The sequence below is a fragment of the Mustelus asterias genome, chromosome 7 (assembly GCF_964213995.1).
Source record: "Mustelus asterias chromosome 7, sMusAst1.hap1.1, whole genome shotgun sequence".
Taxonomy (NCBI): domain Eukaryota; kingdom Metazoa; phylum Chordata; class Chondrichthyes; order Carcharhiniformes; family Triakidae; genus Mustelus; species Mustelus asterias.
In genome coordinates this window covers 40982894-41004537 of record NC_135807.1, presented here as the reverse complement: position 1 = coordinate 41004537, position 21644 = coordinate 40982894, and positions in this window count along the sequence as shown.

The window sequence follows — 21644 nt, the reverse complement described above, 5'->3', positions numbered from 1 at the left end:
TAACTGGCTATCTCATAGAAGACAGAGGGTGGTGGTGGATGGAAAATTTTCAGACTGGAGATCAGTTACCAGCGGTGTACCGCAGGGATCGGTGTTGGGTCCTCTGCTATTTGTGATTTTTATCAATGACTTGGAGGAGGGGGCTGAAGGGTGGGTGAGTAAATTTGCTGATGACACCAAGATTGGTGGAGTAGTGGATGAGGTGGAGGGCTGTTGTCGGCTGCAAAGAGACATTGATAGGATGCAGAGCTGGGCCGAAAAATGGCAGATGGAGTTTAACCCTGATAAGTGCGAGGTGATTCATTTTGGTAGGACAAATTTGAATGCGGATTACAGGGTCAACGGCAGGGGTTCTGAGGAATGTGGAGGAACAGAGAGATCTTGGGGTTCATATCCACAGATCTCTGAAGGTTGCCTCTCAAGTGGATAGAGCCATGAAGAAGGCCTATAGTGTGTTGGCGTTTTTTAACAGGGGCTTTGAGTTTAAGAGCCATGGGGTTATGCTGCAACTGTACAGGACCTTGGTGAGACCACATTTGGAGTATTGTGTGCAGTTCTGGTCACCTCACTATAAGAAGGATGTGGAAGCATTGGAGAGAGTGCAGGGGAGATTTACCAGGATGCTGCCTGGTTTGGAGGGTAGGTCTTATGAGGAAAGCTTGAGGGAGCTAGGGCTTTTCTCTTTAGAGCAGAGGAGGATGAGAGGCGACTTAATAGAGGTTTATAAGATGATGAGGGGGATAGATAGAGTGGATGTTCAGAGACTATTTCCTCGGGTGGTTGTAGCTGTTACTCGGGGGCATAACTATAAGGTTCATGGTGGGAGATATAGGAGTGATGGTTCTTTACTCAGAGAGTGGTTGGGGTGTGGAATGGACTGTCTGCTGTGATAGTGGAGTCGGACACTTTAGGAACTTTCAAGCGGTTATTGGATAGGCACATGGAGCACACCAGGATGATAGGGAGTGGGATAGCTTGATCTTTGTTTCGGACAAAGCTCGGCACAACATCGAGGGCCGAAGGGCCTGTACTGTGCTGTACTGTTCTATGTTCTATGTTTAACAGGCTATCTGGGAAAAGGTAATGGGCAGCATTGTCCAGCCTCCCAGCCGCATGTTTCTCAGCAGTGGGAGGTGGTGCGCTGTTCACTGGCAGGGAGATTCGCTGATTCCGCCGCTGTCAAAGGGATTTCCCATTGATGTCACCCCACACCACCGCTAAACCATGGGAGGGGGTCCGCTGGCAGCGGGACCGGAGAATCCCGCCAGCTGGACTATAACCTGGTGTTGTGTGACCTCTCATCTTGTCCACCCCAGTCCAACACTGGCATCTAAAATAGTGGTCAGAGGAACACCAGACCTCACCAACCTCTCGATGAAAAATAATTGCTCCTCAATTCCCCTCTAATCCTTCTACCAATTACTGTGTTCCCTGGTTATTGACCCTCACTGCTAATTGAGTTGGTCCTTCCAATCTACTCAACCTAGGTCCCTTGTAACTCTACGCACCGCAACCTCCTCTGTTCCGAAGAAAGCACCAACCCAGCCTTGACTACTCGTGCCTTTTTAAAATGATGATTGATACAGGGAGGGATTCTCCGGGCCCTCTAGCTGCCGGCGAGAATCACGACAGCCCAGAGAATAGGGCATCGGGCAAAAAATAGGTTTGGCGCTTGGCACCAAACTTCAATATAACTTTGAGAGTGAGGTGCCCCGGTCTCAAAATCCTGGCATTGCCGGCATGTTTAGGCTCTGCCCTTGCACCTGGCTGTGTGATCCTCGCCAGGATTTTGAAATTGCACAGAGTGCCATTAAATTAGGTGAGAATAGGTGTCTTGAAGACGGCGAATTTCATACAGCTTTTCACACCTGATCCAGCAATTTGGGGGAATTTTCACCCAAGGACTTAAAGGGGGGAGATAGGGTGTGATAATATAACAAAGCAACAGTCATGGTGATGATGTAGTAACAACGAGTTAAATGTATGGGACTGATAACAATGTAACTCCAAATATACTGGACAAAGAACAAAGAACAAAGAAAGGTACAGCACAGGAACTGGCCCTTCGGCCCTCCAAGCCTGTGCCGTCCACGATGCCCTAATTAAACTAAAAAAAAACTTCTGCCCTTACTCGGGAGCAGAGATAGCATAAGGGTCTAGTATATACTGGGTTAATGCAGGATTGAGTACTGTGCTGCTCACACAGTGAGGTAAGAACACACATGACCCAGAAGCAGGGACGTGGATAGACCTAAGCAAGGAGACAGCTCTGAGCTTATATATACCCTTTGCTGGAGATGTGCGAATAACTCTAGTAGTTAACAAGGCCTGACAATTAGTCTACAGAAGACAATGGGGGCTTCTTGAGGACATACTGATCTGTAACCAACACTCTGCCAATACTGTTCATCAATTGTTTCCCCACACAGATGCTGAAACAATCCAAAGCTATGTCAAGACAAATCTGTGTACAGCAACTTGGACCATCATCTCTTAGGTTGTTGCTGACATGGGTGAACTGTAGCCAAGATCGTATTAAGCCAGTGGAAGCTTTTTTTTCAGTGCAAATGCTATAAGCATGTTTCCTCCAGCTGCAGTTAGTTTCTTTGCCAAAGATGATGATCTTTTTGTTATCATGCTATAACCTGAAAGTGGATTTCCTTTATAGTCCGGTGTTTTTATTCATATTCAGAACATCTGCAAAATTTCACATTTTAAGTAGCGGTTTCAAGAGGAATTCACTAGACGGGATTTGTGTAGTCTGAAATCAATGAAGCATGGCACAGAATTAAACCAAATTTCAACTGCCATTTTATCACTGTGATTATAACATGACATTTCTCACTTTTTTTAAAGTACAACAGGCATTTTGTATAAAAGTTAAATTTAACTCACCGGTCACTGAATTTAAAGGCTAACCAGGCTCAATGATTTTCATTCAACAGACAACAAAAACAGAAAATGCTGGAAAATCTCTGACGAAGTGTCATCTAGACTCGAAATGTTGGCTCTATTCTATCCCCACAGATGCTGTCAGACCTGCTGGGATTTTCCAGCATTTTCCAGCAAATGCTGGAAAATCTCTGACGAAGATGGGCGGCACGGTAGCACAGTGGTTAGCACTGCTGCTTCACAGCTCCAGGGTCCCGGGTTCGATTCCCGGCTTGGGTCACTGTCTGTGTGGAGTTTGCACATTCTCCTCGTGTCTACGTGGGTTTCCTCCGGGTGCTCCGGTTTCCTCCCACAGTCCAAAGATGTGCGGGTTAGGTTGATTGGCCAGGTTAAAAATTGCCCATTAGAGTCCTGGGATGTGTAGGTTAGAGGGATTAGCGGGTAAATATGTGGGGGTAGGGCCTGGGTGGGATTGTGGTCAGTGCAGACTCGATGGGCCGAATGGCCTCCTTCTGCACTGTAGGGTTTCTATGATTTCTATGAAGGGTCATCCAGACTTGAAACGTTGGCTATATTCTATCCCCACAGATGCTGTCAGATCTGCTGGGATTTTCCAGCATTTTCTGTAAATGATTCTCGTGCTTAGTTTCCTGAAATCCCATATGCCAGTAGTTTCTCCGTCCTCCAATGTTCTGCCCTGCTTTACAAAAATCTTATCCAAGTGATCCGTCTTCACAAGAAAGCATAGACAGTGAGCCAGAATTTTGCCACCAAGGCAGGGGAGTCAAGTCAAGAAATTCTGGAGTCAGCAGTTCCACCCTGGTTTAAAGGGTCCTTGTGGTGCATAATCTTTGCTCTGGGGATGTGGGAGAGCATTGGGACACTGACCAGGAAGCAGATTATAGGCGGCCACAGGACAGGCGAGTGCTGAGGCAAGCTGATTAGTAAACCTACCTTGGTTCGCTGGGACGTGGTCCCAGTTTCATTAATAGGAATTGGGTCCACTAACTGTCCCCCCATCACACACTCACAGCCCTCACCCACTCCCTTGCCTCCCCCCCTCCCCCCATGGCCTCCATGCCACCTCCATGCCTTTCATGCCACCTCAATCCCCATTCACTCCATATGCACCATGTACAGAACCAATAACAGTGACAAGTGTACAACGCTGAGGATATATATCCATTCAGAAATCTGCTCTGAAAAGAAACTGCTTTTCCTCCAGCCCTATAAAAGGTGTCAATAACACAGGGCCATTATAGTGTCAGTGACAGGAGCTTCACCCACTTCAGACCTTTCACTTGTCCAAATAAACATATAGACATTGACAAAAAAAGGTAACAGAAAGAATAACTTAATATTACTTCATAAAGATGTATGAAAGTTAATGTAACCCCTCTAGGAATTCTATCAGCAGATACAGATGGCCAGACACGTAGTTCCCCACCTGGGCTCATTATGAATGCTTGGCTGAGCTAACGGATCTGTTGTGGGTAAAGAATCATAGAATGCCTACAGTGAAGAACGAGGCCATTCAGTCCATCGGGACTGCACCAACTCTCTGATAAGGGCCCTCTCCCCACCCTATCCCCATAACCCCTCACATTTACCCTGGCTAATCCCTCTAACCTACACACCTTGGGACACTAAGGGACAATTTAGCATGGCCAATCCACCTAACCTGCACATCTTTGGAAGTGTGGGAGGGAACCACAGCACCCAGAGGTAACCCATGCAGACACAGGGAGAACATGCAAACTCCACACAGTCACTCGAGGATTGAATTGAACCCGGGTCCCTGGCACTGTAAGGCAGCAGTACTAACCACTGTGTCACCTTGCCACTCTGTTTCTCCTTCTGTTACTGATACTATAAGGGTCCTGTGTGATTGACACTTTTATAGGGTTATAGGAACAGCAGCTATTTTTCAAAGCAGATTCTGAGAGTGCCTTCACCATTTCAGTATTTCCCACTGTTATTATATTTTTCCGTAATTCTGTACATAAGAAGATAGGAGCAGGAGTAAGTCATTCAGGCCATCAAGCCTGCTCCGCCATTAAATATGATCATGGCTGATCATCCACATCAGTGCCCTTTTCCCCAGGGGACCATGGACCATGTGTGACCCAGTAGCTGGTAAGACTCAATGAAAGTTGTAGGGTGGATATGAAATGTCCACTCCCACGGTGGAGCCAGCCAGGTCAGGAGTGCAGGGTGTGGGCTCACTTACCATATCCTTATCCCTCATGAGTGAAAAATTGCTGGAATGGGGGTAGGTAGGCGTCCCGGAATTGGGTCCTTCCCATCATTTCTAACATTGACCCGACTCAGTGAAAATCCGGCCTGGTCATTTTTTTCTATGTTTCCATGAAAGATTATCCAACCAATGGGTCATCGTAACTGAGGACAATCCTGCCTTTATCCACACATCCTCATTTCAACAGTGGTGACTGAATAGCAATGGGGAATGGAAACTTGTCTCTCTTTCCTCCTCCCGGGTCTGGGAGATTGGAGGTAGATTGTAGTGTTGTCGCTTGCCCCTTTCCCCACCTTCAGCTAAACCCAACTAGCTCAGTACTTCAGAGGGAACAAACCTTATACTTCGAATGACTTTATTTTAACCACACAGATACCCACTCAACCATCAGAGAATGCAACATATTCCTTAACTTACTGTGTATGCAAAGCAAGACTGTTAACTTAGAAATCATAGAAATCATAGAAACCCTACAGTGCAGAAGGAGGCCATTCGGCCCATCGAGTCTGCACCGACCACAATCCCACCGACCGCTAATCCCTCTAACCTACGCATCTCAAGACTCTAAGGGGCAATTTTTAACCTGGCCAATCAACCTAACCCGCACATCTTTGGACTGTGGGAGGAAACCGGAGTACCCGGAGGAAACCCACGCAGACACGAGGAGAATGTGCAACCTCCACACAGACAGTGACCCGAGCCGGGAATCGAACCCGGGACCCTGGAGCTGTGAAGCAGCAGTGCTAACCACTGTGCTACCGTGCCACCCCAACTTTATTGAATACATTTCTTTTTCACATAATAAATTAATGTTTTCTGTTCTCATTTCTTTTTGAAAATAGTTGAATCAATTCAGAACGCTTTACATTTTGTAACTTGGGCTTGGAAATTACTGGAGCCCCTCTACCATCATTCTATACATTCTTGGGATGTTTTGTGGGCGAGGCTTTGGACTCCACATTTCCTGTAAGGACAAATTATAAACATTGAAAATTAATTTCCTATGAAAATCTCACATACTTCACTTTTAAAACAAATACATATGCATCAGTTGGGTCTCGAAGTCTTAGCAACAACCAAATTCAGAGAGTATGAACATGTATGTATGAAATTACTATCACTGAAGACTTCTGAGCCAAACTTCACTGGTTCATTCACACATTAAAGTATGTTGGTTCAGCATTATTTTATGTTTATTACCAAAAGTGACCAGAAGTGCCAACTTAAAAAGTGTTTCTTCAAAACTTGATTAGACATTAAATTTTCTTCTTTGAAATTTTACTCTCCTTCAAAGTCATAAAAAATCTCTGATGAAAGTGGAATAACACCAACCCACCCATTTCCTTAGAAATGATCATCGCAATAAGGACAAAAATCTCTCCACCCACATTTCTTCTTAAAGCCTTCATATGTTTCTATGTTACATGTACTTTTATTCACTTCACATAATGAACAACATACGTGCACAGTTTTTATGTGGTTGCTCCTTTGCATACTTGGAGAGTATTACATGCATGCTGGTTGTACTATTTACTAAGTGGGGTGATCTTTTGCATACTATGAATGCATCTTCACTCCCATCTGACAGCAGATTAAAGACTCTGCACATCTTCTGGAATGTGACTAATTGCAGATATATAAAAAAAAGTCTATGCAAAGTTAGGGATGAAAAAGGCCACTTTCATCATTGAAGCTTACTAGTCTTGTCTCCCCTCATTGTAACAAACATTATTCTGTTTACTCTGCCTTGTGGTGAAATCAGTATCAAGATGAACTAGTATAAGTTTAAGTTTATTTATTAGCATCACAAGTAGGCTTACATTAACACTGCACTGAAGTTACTGTGAAATTCCCCTAGTCACCACACTCCAGCGCCTGTTTGGTTTGATTTGATTTGATTTATTATTGTCACATGTATTAACATACAGTGAAAAGTATTGTTTCTTGCATGCTATACAGACAAAGCATACCGTTCATAGAGAAGGAAACGAGAGAGTGCAGAATGTAGTGTTACAGTCATAGCTAGGGCGTAGAGAAAGATCAACTTAAAGCGAGCTAAGTCCATTCAAAAGTCTGACAGCAGCAGGAAGAAGCTGTTCTTGAGTTCGTTGGTACATGACCTCAGACTTTTGTATCTTTTTCCCGATGGAAGAAGGCGGAAGAGAGAATGTCCTAGGTGTGTGGGGTCCTTAATTATCCTGGCTGTTTTGCTGAGGCAACGGGAAGAGTAGACAGAGTCAATGGATGGGAGGCTGGTTTGCGTGATGGATTGGGCTATATCCACGACCTTTTGTAGTTCTTTGCGGTCTTGGGCTGAGCAGGAGCCATACCAAGCTGTGATACAACCAGAAAGAATTCTTTCTATGGTGCATCTGTAAAAGTTGGTGAGAGTCGTAGCTGACATGCCAAATTTCCTTAGTCTTCTGAGAAAGTAGAGGCGTTGGTGGGCTTTCTTAACTATAGTGTCGGCATGGGGGGACCAGGACAGGTTGTTGGTGATCCAGACACCTAAAAACATGAAGCTCTCGACCCTTTCTACTTCATCCCCATTGATGTAGACAGGGGCATGTTCTCCTTTACGCTTCCTGAAGTCGATGACAATCTCCTTCATTTTGTTGACATTGAGGGAGAGATTATTGTTGCCGCACCAGTTCACCAGATTCTCTATCTCATTCCTTTGTGTTCGGGTACCGTGAGGGAGAATTTAGCAATGCACCTAACCAGCACATCTTTCGGACTGTCTTACTGCATTCAAGCACAGGATCTAAAAAACACTCTGAACAATTCATTCATAACAAAAACATTAATAAAAGCTCATATATATTTATTGTTACATAAAGATCACTCAGTCTACTTCAAAAGGCTTTCAAATAAGCAGCACCTAAATTCAAATGGCCCAGATAAAATAATCAGTCAACCACAAGTATGTGGCTCGATAACTGAATGGTCCTTCAACCGTTGCTTTATTACTCCACGCTCACATGCTGCAAGTGAAATAATGACAGTCTGATCTGTTTGTTCATATTACATGGTTTGCCAGCTCTATTTATAAAACATTGATTCCCCTGGTATCAAGCCTGACATACAGCCAAAAACCTGAAACCGCATTAACATTGTGTAGGAATAGATGTCATGTGCTCGGTCCTGACAGGTCCGTTTTGAATGATGCTTGATGTTGCCAGTAAGAGCAGTCTGCTAACAGGCTGCCAAGTTTGATATCTCATCATTTGCCACGTTGCAGTGACAAGACTATGCCAAGGCCAAGATGGTTAAGAGTAAATTAATAGCACATCTGGGGCCTTCAACTAAATTGATCATAGATTATGCAAGAAACTGGTGTGGAAAATGTATCTGGCAAGTACACAGCTGGAAACTGTTAGCTTTGTGAAGCCTCTAGGGTTACAATTGTGACTACAGCAATAATTACACAGAAATGAAAACAGTGTTTAAAATATTTTAAAAGTTATCGCTTTACCTTATAACCTCTGGTTGGGAGCCCATAAATGTCTTAACTGCTCTCTGACTGCATTTCGCTCAAGTAAATCGAATTACGAATCTTCATTTGTTCACCTTATGTTTCAAGAGAAGTGACCTGAAGCATAGCCTGTGGAGAAGCTTTCCAGGATGACTATCCTCTCAGGGAAACAAACCAAAGCCCCTCCCTTTGTTCAATAGAACATCTGTTTCTGTCAGTGCAGGCATGAAGCTGGCCAGTTTCTAATTACATCCACATTGGTTTCCAGTAAATAGTTTGAAACCATTCAAATTCATTCCACAAAGGGATTTAAAAGTGCATGAGCTGCTAGGAATCTTTACTGTCATGACCATTTAGTTTTGACTGGGGGAGGGGCACCATAGAGAAACATTAAAGAGAACATAGCACATGTGCAGAGAACCAGGAGACACAAATGACAATAGAATAAAGAGGCGTTCACAAATAGGAGAAACCAGACTTGGAAATGGGGGAAAATGCAAGGCAAAGTATGATGGGTTCAGACAGCATGGGAGGGGAATTTTATGGAGGCGTGGTGTGCGGGACAACATAATTAGGCGGAATGTGAATTTTTGGTTTGTCCCTTACCATGCATAGAAGGGATGGCCAGCTGAGCCTGCAAATTCAGTCATGTCTCACACAAAGTGCTGAGGACAATAGTGGACATGAACAGGAATATATAACAAAGAGTGAATAAAAAAACACAACATTGTTCCTCCCACTTAAAGGAAATGTCCCTAACACCCCTGTAATGATCAATGTGTTAATGTTGACACTCCGTTGCAATCTCTAGTTAATGTTGAGAGTCTTTTCCAATCTCTAGTTAATGTTGACACTCCATTGCAATCTCTAGTTAATGTTGAGAGTCTTTTCCATTCTCTAGTTAATGTTGACACTCCATTGCAATCTCCTGTGCAGTACATTTACTTCACTGACTAAGCGACCCTCAACAAATAGTGATGATGCACACATGAATAAGGCTAAACTAATGTAATGTGAAATATTTAGCAGTGAAATTCAATTTTTGTAAAACATGCCACCCTTTGTGCTCCAGTGCACCCAATAAGTTGTATGTTAACGGCCATGTAGTTGGTCTGAAAAATTGCGGCCATGATGTAGGCCCTCCCTGTTTGACCAGGAGACTATTTAACAAGCTGCTCATTGATTCAGTATTGTCGGCTGACAATGGGTTTCACCAATGAAAAGCTTCCCCTGCTGTTAAATTGAATATGTTTTGCATGGACACGGGGAGCACTGAGATTTGTAAATATAATCACATGGGAAATAACAAAAAGAGAGAAAGGGAAAGTAGTGCACCGTTCCGGTTATGACGTTGGGAATGACGCGTTGTCAACAAATCCTTGGCCCATGTATGAATGTCTCCACATGGCAATGTAAGGTTTGTAACCTGCAGGAATAAGTAATCACATGGGATTAAAATAAAATGGCAATAACAGAGATCTGACTCCAACAAGGCGAGGAAGGGGCGCTTAATATTCCTGACTACAATATGTGCATGAAAAGTTGGGAAGCATTAAAATGAAGTGACTTGGCAATATTGGTGAAAAATACTGGGTAGAATTTTGACAATTCTGACAGTACTGCATTAATGGGCAGCTTATTAAAGATTTTCTTAGTCAAACAGGGAGGCTCTAAATCACGGCCACAATTTTCCAGATCAACTCCATAGTCGTAGTCTTTTCCAATCCCTCGTTAGTGTTAGCAGACATTTTCAATCCATATTTAATGCTGGCACACATTTTAAAATCTCTAGTTAATGCTGGCAGTCTTCTCCAACCTCTAGTTAATGTTGAGAGTCTTTTCCAATCTCTAGTTAATGTTGACATTCTTATCCAATCACTAGTTAATGTTGACACTCTTTTCCAATCTCTAGTTCATGTTGACACTCTTTTCCAATCTCTAGTTAATGTTGGCACTCGGTTGCAATCTCTAGTTAATGTTGAGAGTCTTTTCCAATCTCTAGTGAATGTTGACACTCTTTTCCAATCTCTAGTTAATGTTGACATTCCTTTCCAATCTTTAGTTAATGTTGACACTCTTTTCCACTCTCTAGTTAATGTTGACGCTCTGTTCCAATCTCTCGTTAATGTTGACACTCTGTTGCAATCTCTAGTTAATGTTGAGAGTCTTTTCCATTCTCTAGTTAATGCTGACACTCTTTGCCAATCTCTAGTTAATGTTGAGAGTCTTTTCCAATCTCTAGTTAATGTTGAGAGTCTTTTCCAATCTCTAGTTAATGTTGACACTCCATTCCAATCTCTAATTAATGTTGACACTCTTTTCCAATCTCTAGTTGATGTTGACACTCTTTTCCAATCTCTAGTTAATGTTGAGAGTCTTCCAATCTCTAGTTAATGTTGACACTCCGTTCCAATCTCTAGTTAATGTAGACACTCTTTTCCAATCTCTAGTTAATGTAGACACTCTTTTCCAATCTCTAGTTAATGTTGACACTCTTTTCCAACTGATAATCCATGCTGAAATTCTTTTCCAATTTATAGTTAATACTGGCACTTTTTTCCAAACCATAGTTAATTTTGGCAAACTTTTCAAATCCCTACTTAATGCTGGCACACTTTTTGAATCCCTAGTTAATGCTGGCATTCTTTTCCAATCCATTGTCAATGTTGGCACTCTTTTCCTAGCCTTAGTTATTATTGGCATTCTTTTCCAATCTCAAGATAATGCTGGCACACTTCTTTGATCCCTAGTTATTGTTGGCACTGTTTTTCCCTCTCAGTATTTTTTGGAACTGCATCTGCCATTCAACCCCACCCTCTAATAGTCCTGTTTTTTTTCGGTCCACCACCCACAAACACATTCCCAGCTTCTACCCTCTCACCTTTTCCCCTTCACTTTCCCTCTTTCCTCCTCTATTCCCATCAAATCCACTTCTACCGGACCACTATTTTCAACCACCACAAGCTATTGCGAGCAAGTCCCAGCCCTGTAAGAATTCCAAATGCTGTAAAACATTAAAAGGAAGCCTGCGCTCATTTTAGGCAAATGCCTAGACTGCCTAAAATAAATCCTGGCGGGTTAAGTGGCAGTCCAAGCACACACACCAAATCAAATGTGTGTCTTCACTCTGCTAAATGTGAAGGCCAAAGGGAGTGAATTAAGGAGCATAGGGTGACATTTTGGGTAAGAGGGGTCAAGGGGTGAATTGGTGTTGGTATGAAGTGGATTGGATTGGCATGGATTGGGCATAGGGAGTGTGTGAGGATATGAGGGCTCAGGGTTGTTCTTCATTTTGTTCATTTTTTCAATAACTTCCCCAAACACCCGGTGCACAGAGGAATATTGGGAGTGAGTGTGAAAGTGGAAATGAAACGGAAGGTCAGCCATGATCTCGTAGAAAGATGGAGCAGTCTTGAGGAGCCACATGGCCTACATCTGCTCCCGTTTCTTATGTTCTTTCCATATGAACTTCATTTTAATGCTTCCCAACTTTTCATGCACATATTGTAGTCAGGAATATTAAGCGCCCCTTCCTCGCCTTGTTGGAGTCAGATCTCTGTTATTGCCATTTTATTTTAATCCCATGTAATTATTGCTGTAGTCACAATTGTAACCCAGTTTATCTTCGCAATCTTTTCCTGCCTTGCATCCATGCACAAGGCCTCCAATCCTTTAACACTAGACCCTTACCTTAGCTACTGAAATGTTCCAACACATGAGCTCTGCTGCCAGCTCACTATAATAACTTCAGGAATGTACAGCAGAAATGTATTTTACGCACAGAAACGGGATTTCTGCCACACTCACCGTAAAGCTATAGCAATAAGACAGAAGCACTGCCCAAGCGATTCCTGACCTTAAGGTCACTCGAAAGGGAAAAACATTGTAGGGCCATGAGGAAGTTGCAAGATAGTGGGACTAATTGGATAGCTCTTTCAAAGCATAGGCACAATGAGCTGAATAAACCTCCTTCTGTGCCATTTGATGCTATGATGCTGGGTGAGATTTTAACCCAGTCAAAACCTATCCACAGGGTTATAATCATGCCCCACAGGATTCTAAGAAGTGGATGGCATTTGAAAGTTACCTGAAGTGACACCCTGATTTGGGGAGGGAATTACAAGTAGCACGACCAATGATTAGGAAATGTTTCACACCAGACTACAGAATGATTTGAAGCTGAATAGGAACAAGTGGAAGTGCAAAATACAAGAAGAATGGGGGAGGCAATGGCCTATCGCTAGACTATTAATCCAGAAACTCAGCTAATATTCGGGGGACCCGGATTCGAATCCTGCCATGACAGATTTTGAAGTCAATAAAAAAATCTGGAATTAAGATACTGATGGCCAAGAAACTGTTGTTAATTGTTGGAAAAACCCATCTGGTTCACTAATGTCCTTTAGGGAAGGAAATCTGGTGTCTTCACCCGGTCTGGCCTACATGAAATTCCAGAGCCACAGCAATGTGGTTGACTCTCAACTGCCCTCTGAAATGGCCCAGCAGTTCAAGGGTGATCAGGGATGGACAATAAATGCTGGCTACCCAACGGTGCCCATGTCCCACAGATGAATAAAAATCCAATAAAAGGATGGATCAAAGCTGGTGAAAGAAAGATGGAAACATTTAAATATGGGTTTAAAAAAGAAATAGGCTAGAAATGACTGTGACATTGTAAAATCAGCAGGCATGCAGTGGAATCCCTATGTGTGCATGAGTGTCTACCTTCTGGTGAAGTTCTAGTGGCTGAGAGAAGCCTATAGCAGGAATTCGCATCCATAGAATGGCATTGCTTTAATGAGCATAATGGTGACTAAACCATTAGTGCTGAAATGCCATTCATTGTCTAGGCATGTCATCCATTTCTTTCTTTCTATTTGGGACACTGTACATTTGTCTGCACACTAAATTCCAACTGAATTCCTTTTTCTGCATGCTTAGATACATTGTCCAACTCATTCACAATTTCTGAGCCCCTTCTTCTGATCTCATTGCCCCCTTAAGCTGTATTGTCTATAGATTTTACCACCTTTCATTAAATTTCTGAATCCATGTCATTGAGGTCAATTCTAAAGAGTCCCAGGCAGCTCCGAGGAGCTCGGAAACGATAACGGAAACTGGGAATGACCAGTCATCGCACAAGTTGGAACCTAAAGTGTAAGGTTGCCAGCGTCAATATTGATTGACCACAGAAGAAAAGTAGTGATTCCTTCTCCAAGCAATTCCTCAAAACCAAAATAAAAATCGAAACACTTTTGCAACAGATCGAGAAAACAAAAAGTGACCAGGGATCTCATCCTTTAATATCAATCCGAACAGGACATGCAGTGAGAATGCATGTGCCAGAGTATAAATTGCAATAAAGTGATCAGCCAAGTGGACAAGCGTTGAGAAGCTTCAGAAAGAATCTTAACAAAATGTCTGAAATGACACAGCCTGTGCAGCAAGAGCTGATTGAGCAAACATAAGAACATAAGAAATAGGAGCAGGAGTAGGCCATCTAGCCCCTCGAGCCTACCCCGCCATTCAATAAGATCATGGCTGATCTGACGTGGATCAGTACCACTTACCCGCCTGATCCCCATAACCCTTAATTCCCTTACCGATCAGGAATCCATCCATCCGCGCTTTAAACATATTCAGCGAGGTAGCCTCCACTACCTCAGTGGGCAGAGAATTCCAGAGATTCACCACCCTCTGGGAGAAGAAGTTCCTCCTCAACTCTGTCTTAAACCGACCCCCCTTTATTTTGAGGCTGTGTCCTCTAGTTTTAACTTCCTTACTAAGTGGAAACTAACGCACTGCAACTGGCCAAACCAGAGTTGGAAGAATGAACCAGTAAGGGCAATATTTTTTCCAAATCCATCTCACAGTTAACCTGGAAGTTAATAAAGTTCTCACAGGCAATTTGGATGTTGAGTTTAATTCAAATGAATTGCTGTTTCCTTCAAGTAACAACGAATGATCTGCAAAAGGAGCCATCCAGTGGTCAGAAGTGGAATTGAACTGTAGATGCATTTGCAGACATTTGTTTCTGATCTGCTGCAGATGGTCACAGAATCACAGAATCATTACAGCGCCAAAATAGCCATTCAGTCCGACGTGTCTGCACCAGCTCTCCGAGTGGGCAATTAACCTGGTGCCGTTCCCCTGCCTTCTCACCATAACCCCGCACATTCTTCCTTTTGAGAAAACAGTCAGATAACAACCCTTTTGAATGCCTCGGCTAAACCTGCCTCCACCACATTCCCAGCCAGCGCATCAAAGAACAAAGAACGAAGAAAATTACAGCACAGGAACAGGCCCTCCAAGCCTGCACCGACCATGCTGCCCGACTGAACTAAAACCCCCTACCCTTCCAGGGACCATATCTCTCCATTCCCATCCTATTCACATATTTGTCAAGACGCCCCTTAAAAGACACCATTGTATCTGTTTCCACTACCTCTCCCAGCAGCGAGTTCCAGGTACCCACCACTTTCTATGTAAAAAACTTGCCTCGTACATCTTCTGTAAACCTTGCCCCTCGCACCTTAAACCTATGCCCCCATAGTAATTGATTCTCCCACTGTGGGAAAAAGCTTCTGTCTATCCACTCTGTCCATGCCCCTCATATCTTGTAGACTTCTATCAGGTCACCCTTCAACCACCCTAGATCTCTAATCCTCTGAGAGTTGATCAAACTGGCTGCAAATCTTTATGTTCCTTCCTCCTTGTGGTGTCTAATCTACAATTACTCTACAGTCATTCAACCAGCATGTTGTTGACCTAGGAAATTTGCTACCTACATTAAGGTTTCCAACTCCCACGTTAAGTCACATCACCTCCTGCCTCCAACTGACCTGTTGCCCTGTTGCTGCCATTAGTCACCTGGCAAGTCAACTACTCAATAATGCAGACTACATTTTTAAAAATTCATTTATGGGATGTGGGCGGCGCTTGATGGCTAGAATTTATTACCTGTCACTAATTGTCCTTGAGAAGGTGATGATGAGCTCCTCTTGAACCGTCACAGCCCATGTGGTGTATGGGTGTACCTACACCCACAGTGCTGTCAGGGAGTGAATTCCAGGATTTCGACCCTGCAACACTGAAGGAACGATGATATATTTCCATTCTGGATGCTGATTGACTTGGAGGGAAATTTCAAGGTGGTGGTGTTCCCATGTAACTGTTGTGATGATCATTGTTGGTGATGGTCATTGCCTTGCACTCGTGTAGCACGAACGTTACTTGCCACTTGTCAGCCCAAGCCTGGATATTGTCCAGGTCTTGCTGCTTTTGGACATGGACTGCTTCAGTATCTGAGGAGTTGCAAGTGGCGCTGAACATTGTGCAATCATCAGTGAATATCCCCACCTTATGGTGGAAGGAACATTGCCTTATGGTGGAAGGAACATTGCCTTATGGTGGAAGGAAAGTCATAGATCAAGTAGCTGAAGATGGCTGGACCTAGGACATTACCCTGAGAAACAATGGCAGTGATGTCCTGGAACTGAGATAGTTGAACTCCAACCACCACAGCCTTCTTCCTTTGTGCTGGGTATGACTCCAACCAGCGGAGAGTTTTCCTCGATCGCATTAACTCCAGTTTTGCTAGGGCTCCTTGGGGGCCACACTCAGCACTTCTGGTTGAAGATTGTTGCCAGTGCTTCAATCTTATCTTTTGCACTGATGTGCTGGGCTCCTCCATCATTGAGGATGGGGATGTTTGTGGAGCCTCCTCCTCCAGTGAGTTGTTAAATTGTTTGCCCCCATTCATGGTTGGATTTGATGGGACTGCAGAGTTTGGATCTGATCCATTGGATGTGGGTTCGCTTAATTCTGCCTGTTTGCTGCTTATATTGTTTGGCATGCAGGTAGTCCTGTGTTGTAGCTTCGCCAGGTTGACACCTCATTTTTAGGTATGTCTGGTGCTTCTGGCATGCCCTCCTGCACTCTCCATTGAACCAGGATTAATGTCCTGGTTTTATGGCAATGGTGGAGTGCAGGATATGCAGGACTATGAGGTTGCAGATTGTGGTTGAGTATAATTCTGCTGCTGTTGATGGCCAACAGCACCTCATGGATGCCCAGTCTTGAGTTGCTAGATCTGTTCTAAATCTATTCCATTTAGCACAGTGGTCATGCCACTCAACATGATGGAGGGTGACCTCAATTTGAAGATGGGACTTCATCTCCACAATACCCAGAATCATCTGTGTTCTGTCAAGAAAATAAGGAATTGTAATATTTTTCTTTTGGTAATATCACTGCCATATTTCTTATGTACTGGAAGACAGGCAGCTGGGGGTTGTAATTACGGTAATTGGAGTAAGAGACAAGGTGACTGAACAAGTCAAAACCAACAGTAAGTAGTGGTTTTAATATGTTAATGAACCAGAAGGAACTTCATCAGAATTTTACATAGGCCAATAATAGGGGTAGTTTTAAAGCAGGTTGCTTTAGTTTAAAGAGGGATATATAAAGGGAGATATTAAAGCAATAAATCAGTTACGGTAAAGATAGAGTCAGTTTACATTTAAAACATAAGAGCTAAATTAGAGAAAGGAGTTTTGTCAATTCTGGGAGGAAAGCACATCTGAATACATTGGTTGAGACAATTGGGATCAAAGGGAAGGAAATACTGAAGTTTATGTGAGGGTATATCTGCTTAGAACGCCAGAAGACAGTAGGATGGTTGGCCAGATCTCCCAGAAAACAGTGTGAAAAAGACCAGACCTGGAGAACCAATTTCTGTCAGCCTCAGAGGACACCCCAAGAGAAAAAAGATAGAAATTACTGAAATTCTATAGATTTAAAATCAATAAGGATTGTTGCTAAACAGAAAAGGGAGTAGATTATTTCTGAAGGTAGTTTAAGTTAAGATCTTTTGGAACTGTTTTGAAGTATTGTTTATGTGTAAAGCCATTCTTGTGTTTAAATGTAATTTAGTTTTATTTTTCCTTTATTTTTTATCATATGTGTACTTTACATAAAATCATTACAAGTAGTCAGGGACATCATTCCCAGATTTCAGAACCTCTCTACATAATATACAAATTGCAAAAACTATTTCAGCAGCTCCTTCAAGTTTCCCTTTTGGATTCGGACAGCCTGGCATTTACTATCCGCTATGTAGTAACAACATTAAGGGTTGGCATGGTGGCATAGTGGTTAGCACTGCTGCCTCACAATGCCAGGGACCCGGGATCAATTCCAGCCTTGGGTGACTGTCTGTGTGGTGTTTGCACATTCTCCCCGTGTCTGCACGAGTTTCCTCCGGGTGCTCCACTTTCCTCCCTCAGTCCAACTATGAGCGGTTTAGGTGGATTGGCCTTGTTAATTTGCCCCTTAGTGTCCAAAGTTGTAAAGATGTGTAGGTTAGGTGAATTAGCCATGATAAATGTGCGGGATTATGGGGTTAGGGTGGGGGGGGGATGGTTGTGGGCCTGAGCAAAAGATGCTCTTTCGGAGAGTCGGTGCAGACTTGATGGGTCGAATGGCCTCCTGCTGTACTGAAGGGGTTCAATGGGAAAATTGGAGACTCTTGGCGGGATATTAAAAGAATCAATCCTTGATTGCCTTGGAATTGGTGAATTTAAAGGCAACAAAAGTGAGGAGAATACTGAACTAAGAGCAGTATTGTGAGAATTTAAAGTAGAAACTTCAAAATGGGTTTGATAATTGCTAAAACTTATCTGGGAGTACATGATATAAACTTGAATGGTTTACAAAAGGTACCTAAGCTAAGTTAATAAAATTGCCAGGTAAGCTACAATTAGGATTACCTATGGGGGTAAGGAAATCACACATAATTGATGGTATAACTCAGCATTTGAAATTGGACAGAATACCTGAGGGAGTGAGTTCTCCAAGGGGTGGGTCACTGGAATAGACTCAAATAGAGTGGCAAATAAGAAAAGTTGAATTAGAGGAAACGGAAAGAAAATGAGCATTTCAAAGGGGGCAGGCAGAAAGGCAGCAGAGAGGATAAAGCAAGCAAACAAGATGAAAGAAGACAGGAAAGGGAATTAGAAATTGTGAAGTTAGAAAAGGAGGACAGAGAAAAAGAGAGAAAGAGAGAGAGAGAAAGAGACAGAAAATTCGAGCTTAAAAGTCTAGCAGTTAAAAAAGAGACACCAGAGGTGAAGATGGACTTATTTCCAAATCAGAACCCAGTGGGGATATGTTGAAATTTGTTCAAGATGTTCCAAAGTTTGAGGAAAGAGATATGGAGGGATTCTTTATCTCATCTGAGAACATAGCTAAACAGGTAAAACAGCCAAAAGAGATTTGGACATTGATATTATAGAGTAGGGTATATTAGGTAGAGCTAGGTAGAAGGAAGCTTTGGAGAGAGAGTAAAGAAGGTTCACCAGGATGTTGTCTGGTCTCGAGGGCGTTGATTATGAGGAGAGGTTGAATAAACTAGGATTGTTTTCACCAGAAAGATGGAGGTTGAGAGGAGATCTGATATGATAGGCAGACAGAATGGATAGTGAGAGGCTTTTTCCCAGGGTGGAAGTGTCAATTACAAAGAGGCACAGGTTAAAGTTGAGAGGGGGAAAGTTTAAGGGAGATGTGCAAGGGACGTTTTTCACATACAGAGTGGTGGGTGCCTGGAACATGCTGCCAGAGGTAGTTGTGGAAGCAGGCATATTAGCAACATTTAAGAGACATCTGGATGGGTACATGAATAGGGAGGGAATAGAGGTAATGAGGTTGGGTATACTAAGAGATGTGCTGGGAGTTTCATGGGAAAACAGTGGGAATAGTAGAGGCTAGGAAAGGAGCTGTAAATTCAGAAACTTTAGAACAAGGTAGAAAAGGTAGAAAAGAGAGCACAAGTGTTGTCCGAAAGTGTGAAAATGTGTTCACAGTCTGTTCACAGGAATGTTGAAAGGTTGGTAACAGAAATGTGTAAAGATTTCAGCCAGAAATCCCCAGCCGTTCATGCCAGTGGGATTCTCTGGTCCCGCTGCAGTGAGCGAAGGTTTGGCTGAGCACCAAGTTCCCCGTCCTCACTTGCAGCAGCAGTGGCGTGACATAAATGGCCAGAAAATTCCAGGCCTCATGTGTGCGGGAAAAGTCTTTTCGTGTGTACAAGGTGGAATTGGCAAAGAAATCAAAATTTTAAGTGATACAGGGGCTAACCAGTCCTTAATGTTTACAGGGGCTAACCAGTTTCTATCCAGAGGGAGTACTGCAGAAGAAAGTATTAAAAAGTGGAATTCATGGAGAAACAGAAAATGTTCTATCGTGTAAGGTAAATTTTAAAAATAGCTTGAAAACAGGAGAGGTGATTATAGGAGTAGTGGAGGTTCAGGGGTTCCCTTTATCTTGGGAAATGATATAGCTGGGTCATAAATGTTGATGATGCCTGCTGTAACTGAACAGCCTGTAGGGAAACAGTCCACAGAGGTGTTGCAGGAAAGAACATCCTGGTTTGTTTCCACACTGTGTGGTAACACGATCACAGACTCATAAGTGAAGACAGGGCAAAGAGATTGAAGTGCAATTAGCTGAGACTGTCTTTGACAAGATTGTTCAGAGATAGAGAATAGAGCAGAATGAAGCTGATGTGTTGAGCTCAGGGAAATTGAATTCCAGCAAAGAGATCCGAAAATAAAACAATGATATCAAACAGATTACTCAGAAACAGAGGCAAAGTGTATTCCAGAATGTTATTATTTTAAGGATAATGTATTAATGAGGAGGTGGAGACATTCTCATATCCCGGTGGATGAGAAGTGGGCAGAAATACATCAGATAAGTAATATCATCTGGATACAGGAAGGAAATTCTGTGAGTAGCTCATGAAGTTCCAGTAGGGGGGGCATTTAGCAATAAATAAAACCCAGATTAAAATACCAAAACATTTCTACTGGCCTGGGCTGCATAAAGGTGTAGTCAAATTCTGTCAAACATGTCAGGTGATGGGAAGGCCTCAAGCAGTAATTAAACTCACACCTTTAATTCCTATTCCAACATTTGAGAATGTGGAGTTGCCAGCATTGGACTGGGGTAAGCACAGTAAGAAGTCTCACAACACCAGGTTAAAGTCCAACAGGTTTATTTGGTAGCACGAGCTTTCAGAGCACTGCCCCTTCATCAGGTGAGTGCAGGATTTGTTTCACAAACAGGGCATATATAGACACAAACTCAGTTACAAGATAATGATTGGAATGCGAGTCTTAACAGGTAATCAAGTCTTTACAGGTGCAGACAACATGAGTGGAGAGTGGGTTAAGCACAGGTTAAAGAGGCATGAATTAATTCTTTGGTAAGCAATTCTTTGGAAAGCTCGTGCTACCAAATTAACCTGTTGGACTTTAACCTGGTGTTGTGAGACAACTTACTCAGCATTTGAGGAAGCTGTTACTAACTGATTGTGCATAAATTCTCCCTAAGACAAAAAATGGGAATCAGTACTTGCTGACAATCATGGATCTATCCACTAGAGTTCACCCAGTAGCAATACCACCGAGAAATATCACAACAAAGAGGATTGTAGAAGAATTGACCAAATCCTCTACAAGATATGGTTTGCCAAAAGAAATACATTCGGATCAGGGTTCAAGTATCAAATCACAGTTGTTTAGAGAAGTCATGAACAGTCTCGGGATGAAGAAATTTAAATCATCAGCTTATCATCCTGAATCACAAAGGGACATTTAGGGAGATGGCATCAGACTCCAAAGACAATGATGAGTGTATATTGTCAGGATTACCCACAAGACTGGGATAGAGGTCTTCCATTCTTAATATTCACTATTAGCAATGTACCAAAAGACTCAACAAAGTTTAGCCCTTTCGAATTAGTCCATTGTTATGAAGTGAGAGGACCACTCAAACTAATCCAGAAGCAGTCGGTAAGTAAGAATTCAGAACCACACTCTTGGACTATGTGACAAAGTTCAGGGAAAGGTTGTGTGGTGAACCATTGTTGGTTCCCACTAGGTAGTGCTGAGCCATGGTCTGGCCAGTACTATGAGTCTGTATATATGTTACTGTTGGGGTTAGGGTTGGGCTGTTCAA